Raw genomic sequence first — 5,824 nt, 5'->3', positions numbered from 1 at the left:
GTGCATCGACCTTTTGCATCAACTATCCTAATGACTACTAGGGGCACTGGGAGCAGAGATAGTGAGTAAGGATCTCCCTAGCTGTTCTACCTGTCTCTACTCTATGACCCCTGATATGACTCTTCAGGTATTTCCCATTGAGAGTCAGAATCCCTTGCTTTCCTCTTAGAGAGAGCATATGGAAACATATCTCTCTCTCCCTACCTATTCATTATGTAGTTCTTCAGTTTAAGGGTTAGGTCTTTCCTATCCAAAGGTATACTTCACCAATAAATCTACTTAGTATTTAGTTCTCTAAGAATCTCCATGTGTCTTCTCTAAGTAGCTGCCACAACTAAACTCTGCATTCTACTCTGTAACTGGAGTGGGTAGCTTCTTTAGTGCTCTGCTAATTAACTGGGGCTAAAAATTACAACCCACAACCATTATGACGTATTGTAAAAGTTTTTTTAATGTTTATTTTTCACTGCCTTGAGGGTCCGGATTGATAGAAAAGCAAGTACATTAAAATAATAATATTTGCTTCATGCATGTGCATCACACACAACTAACTAACCAATCCTAGACATCAGACACATGGTCACCTTTACAGACCTAACCATAAAAGGGGGTGGTGCAGAAAAGCATGCATTTCGCAATGGAATATACACATACCCAAGCATACAAAGATAACATGGTGATGCCAGTACTATTGAGGATTTTTTGGTACTTGACCAAAACCTCTCTTAGGCCAGACTGGAAAAATTGTGGCTAATCCAGACAAGGCCCAATGTCAGCCATTCTGCCAGCAAAGGTGGTGATTGGCTGAGAGCTCTGAGGTTGGCTGGACCCATTCCTGACATGAAAAAGATGTGGCAGCTGCTGCTTTTTTGCAAGCTGTCACTAAGGGTAAGGATTGAACTTTGCCCAAAGGGCATGACAGCCTTTGTCCCTGAAGTAAATGCATACTGAAACTCTACACCAGATGTCTTATATTTGCTTGGCATGGAAGATTAAAATGCTTTACATCCCATATCCTTGTAACAAAAAGTGCTTTTATTAGAGCCAAATGGTACCTTGGGGTACATAATGCATTTTGCTGGATCCAGTCTTGGAGTCATCGCTGCATTCTCTTAAGTATTGCTGGTAGTCTTCTTGTGAATTTGCTTATACAAAACTGAAAATCGAGTTAAGGCCTTAAAAAAAAATAAATCAAAATATCAGTGGTGCCAGTCCTGTCTAAATTGGCAGATTCAAAGTCACAGAAAAAATGATATGCATTACAAAGTACATCATAGTAAAATAAATACAAGATTCACGAGTCTAACAAAACCATTTTTTGTTTGTCTGGTTGAACTGTCCAGTGTTTCTAGTAAAATCCTTCACGGCTGTTATATCCTGAGCCAGCAGCTGAATTCTGTGTCTCTTGGCAAGTCAAGGCTCTACCGATACCCATTTGCTGGCAGACAACTTTTTTGCCCCTTTTTCCAGTTTAGGGTAAGATTATTTCCTTCAATGCTATAGCATTATTAAACTCTTAGTTTGCTTACCGTACCTGGTAACTCCCTCCCTAACCCTTACTCTGCTAAACTTGTATTTTGGCTTGAAGTGTAAATGGGTTTCATTTATTGGGCCCTGTCACTTCTATGAGTTACACCACTTTCCCCAAGTTTTATAGGCCATTCAACACATACACGCCCCTCAACCATCTGGCTACAAACTGCAAGGCAACTTATCCTGTCATAGGCTTGCTGGTGGCCAGTTTCATTTTGTAAGGCTGAAAAGAAAAAGAAAGAGCAGGGTAGCCATCTAGAAACAATTTCACTACAGCTGAATTGAAGCCATGCAGGAGAAATAGATATTAGGTGCAAGAAGGATCCATACAGTTCCCTCTTGCAGTTTTATAATTTGTGTTTTAATTGTTAATTGATTTTAATGTAAATTGCCCTGAGCCTTTTGGAAGGGCGGTATACTAATTTTTATAATACATACATACATACATACAGGGCAGGAATACCAAAAAAGTTAAAAGCTTCAGCAACTTAACCCTCAGCAGTATTTCCGAGTCAGTATATGGAAAGCACTGGTGACACCAATACATGTGACTTTACTTCCCCAAATAGAAAACAATAGAACTCATGATATCATTTTTCTCTCATCTAGGAAACACGAAGGCAGGTAACTTCTATTTGAAGCCACCAGAGCTCATTGTTTCTACTTCTCTTTCTGCAACAATACAAGTGTGATTTCCAGTTAATTTGTTCGCTTTCCTTCCTTTCTTAGCAGGCTCTTTTGTGGCCTTTTCCCTTTCAGGTGGTGTGTTTCTTGTTATCCAGTGGATGGCCACAGTTCTGTTGTTACTTCATGACCCATACTTGGAAGTGAGTTGCAGGTGCAGGTCATTTGCTGCAGTGGAAGATTCACATGTAACAAACTCCTGCTTCTGTGCTTCCCTAAAGGTCCTTCCCTTTTGTTTGCACACACAGCAATGGCTTAGAGCAGGGCTGCTCAACTTTGGCCCTCCTTCCTACTACTCCCATAATCCCTGGCTATTGGCCATTAGGAACATAGGAAACGGCCATATACTGAGTCAGACCATTGGTCTATCTAGCTCAGTATTGTCTTCACAGACTGGCAGTGGCTTCTCCAAGGTTGCAGGCAGGAATCTCTCTCAGGCCTATCTTGGAGAAGCCAGGGAGGGAACTTGGAACCTTCTGTTCTTCACAGAGCGGCTTCATCCCCTGAGGGGAATATCTTGCAGTGCTCACACATCAGGTCTCCCATTCATATGCAACCAGGGCAGACCCTGCTTAGCTATGGGGACAAGTCATGCTTGCTCCCATAAGATCAGCTCTCCTCCAATTTTGTGACTGGGAATTATGGGAGTTGTAGTCCAAAAACAGGTGGGGGCCCTAAATTGAGCAGGCCAGGCTTAGAGGAAGAGACAGTCCATTGATACTGCAAATCATAGCTATTATTTTATTTCATGCAAAGTGGATGGAAGAATCACTTTCTCTCTTGGGAATGGGGGAAATTATTAGTTGAGAGCAATCACAGTTGATTGACAGAAGCTGATTAATGGACAATTAACTGGAGCAAGAGGCTATTAAGCAAAGGAAAAGGAGACTCCTGATAACTTTAATAGATGATGTAGAAAAGCAAATGGAGCTTGTCAGGCAGGAAAGAAGAAAGCTGCAGCTACTGGGATACTTACTTCTCTACACTCGTATTCAGAAACCCCACTCTCCTTTGTATCTAGTCGTCCTGTGGAGTACCTACCTATAACAATATTACCCTTAGTTTTAGCCGGAGGCTCTACATTCACACTGAAACACTGCAGAGCTCTGAGTTAGGCCAATTGCTTTTCTTTTTTAACAAGGCACAAGAAGTGGGAGAGAAGCAAGTTTGTTTGGAATTGATATGCTGAAGGAGCTGGCTGGGTTTATAGTGCTAGCTGCTACAACCTGTAATAACTACTCATGGTGTGCTTGTACTGTAAATCATCAGTATATTATCATGATAAGGCTTTTCGGGTATCTGGGACCCTATAATGCCTATCCTGAACTTAATAAGTTTACTTTAAACTATCTATCCTTCCACTTCCATATGCAGAGCATTCAAACAGAAAAAGGGATGAAATATCACCCAAATTAAATGATATATCTAAACACATTGTCTGATCTGTAAACTGTGCCTGCCTCCTCTCTCTAGGAGGCTGCCCTGTTGCTTGATGTAAACTAGGTAAGCCCCCTTCTGAGCTGCCCTCTCTGGCTCAGAGTTCCCACCCCCTGCACTTTCTTCTGACATGCTCTTCCTTCTTGTTCTCCATAGAACCTTAAGAGCAATACTGGAAAACATCATACCTTGTCCATTTGCCACAGATAAAAAATGCAAGGCTGCTGGTTCTGCCATGAATGGGAGCTTTCGCCCTTGCAAAGGAAAACATGCATTCAAAACAAGATCTTTGCTTGGATGTACAATGTTATCTACATGAACAACAACAACTTCTTTAGCAATAGCAATAGCACTTACATTTATATACCGCTCTATAGCCGGAGCTCTCTAAGCGGTCTACAATGATTTAGCATATTGCCCCCAACATTCTGGGTACTCATTTTACCGACCTCGGAAGGATGGAAGGCTGAGTCAACCTTGAGCCCCTGGTCAGGATCGAACTTGTAACCTTTTGGTTACAGGGCGGCAGTTTTACCACTGCGCCACCAGGGGTAAAATATGCTTCTTTAAGCATATAGATGTGCATTACTTGGTCCGTCCTCCTTAATGCTCTGGGAGCCCATGTCCAAACTGAAGGAACCTCGGCTGGCTGGGCAAAAAGCACCCCACTTGGTGCTTCAGTCTGAGGGGCTAAATGCTCCCTCATCATCTAGCTGTGGGGTATGTGTGACCACTTTGCTGGGGGATCTGGCCCCTGAGCATTGTGTGTGTGGTGTGTGTGTGTGATCCAGACTAGAAACTGGTCATCCCTGTGTTAGTGCACAACTACAAGCATGGAGAGTGCTTATTAAAAAATATGGCTTTCCCCACTAGTTGACACCTTGTTAATGGCTGGTCACTGAACCACACAGTTTGTGCCCACTTCACAGTTGTCCCCATCAGCTGTGCAGGTGAGCATGAGACCAACACAGAATAAAGCACTGAGAACATGCCAAGAACTGTGCTAAGAAGCATTTTATGTGCTTTATAAGAACTGGGGGGCAATTCCAAATTAAGCAACAAGAGAGGCAATTCATTGCAGACAGTCAAAACAGCTGGGTCTGCAGGTCCCTGCCAAGGACAAGGATGTATGGCTTATGGCCTACACATGTCATTGTTCTTTTATATTATAACCATGATTATGGGCTATACTGCTATTCAGCCTAAGCATCTGTCAGCATTTTCATCATAATCCCCTCATTTCTGGGATTTATTCTTTCGTTTTCAAAAATGGTGCACCAGGCTGAAATTTGGCATTTATCTCACATGTGAGGTTAGACATTTGAAGCCAGTTAAGAAATTGATCCTGAACACAATAAAGCTATAGAAGGGCACAATGACATTGACATGATTGTACTCATTTTGTGTTTGCCTTCATGGGAAAACATTTTCTCTTGCCAAGTGACATTTTAGGGTCCTATCACCTGAAGACATTTGGGGAGGTGGGGAATATGGCTTGGACTATGGTAGACAAAATTATGCCAGTCTGCTTTTTCCATGCATCAGCAAGCTTTGGCTTAGAGGGCTTTTGATATCATTGCCTATTATTGTTCATTCTTCTACCAGCCTTTGTTCTAGAAACCTTTATATTGCCAACTTTGCTACTGAATATGAAGCAGTCATAACAAGGTAAAACCACATCATGGGTTATTTTTTGTTTTGTTTTGTAAAAGAAAAGCTCCAGCTACGTTTGCTGCATGATTCAGGAAATAAATGTAACTCAATGTGATATGTATATGTAATAGGACACGTACTGTGACTAGCCACATCTGTCCATGCCCTAGTGTAGCAACCAGCTTCCTTTACCCTAAAGAGTGAACTGGAAGTGAACCCTGTCCCAACTGACAGGCAGTGACCTCTAGGGGGAACAGCCACTCAGGACACGGTGGGCGGGACCTAGAGGGCCTTGCGGCAGGAAGAGAAGCGTGTCTTTGGTCTCAGAAGGAGCTAGGTGGAAGATGAGAGAGGACGGGCGGAAGGTAGCGGTGTGCACGAACCTGTTCAGAGGCCCTTTTACGGGCCTCCAAACAGGTTCAAACATGGAGCCGGTTCAGTTCGAAGCTGGCAGAGGGTGCCACTTTAAGAGTGGGGGAGGGTGCACTTACCCCTCCTGCCGCTTTCCCCCTGCCAG

General features: G+C 42.9%; 1 long non-coding RNA gene across 1 annotated transcript; it reads right to left on the bottom strand.

The window, feature by feature from the left end:
- Positions 1-936: 936 nt before the first annotated feature.
- On the bottom strand, positions 937-5,500 carry LOC128341567 (uncharacterized). The gene is made up of 3 exons (XR_008314455.1): positions 5,448-5,500; positions 3,843-3,908; positions 937-1,175 (listed from the first exon to the last, which is right to left on the bottom strand). It is a non-coding gene; the product is annotated as an uncharacterized LOC128341567 (long non-coding RNA).
- Positions 5,501-5,824: the final 324 nt, after the last annotated feature.

Source organism: Hemicordylus capensis, chromosome 2 (genome assembly GCF_027244095.1).
Source record: "Hemicordylus capensis ecotype Gifberg chromosome 2, rHemCap1.1.pri, whole genome shotgun sequence".
In the NCBI taxonomy this organism is placed as follows: Eukaryota; Metazoa; Chordata; class Lepidosauria; order Squamata; family Cordylidae; genus Hemicordylus; species Hemicordylus capensis.
This window is presented reverse-complemented; position numbering and strand designations above follow the sequence as displayed.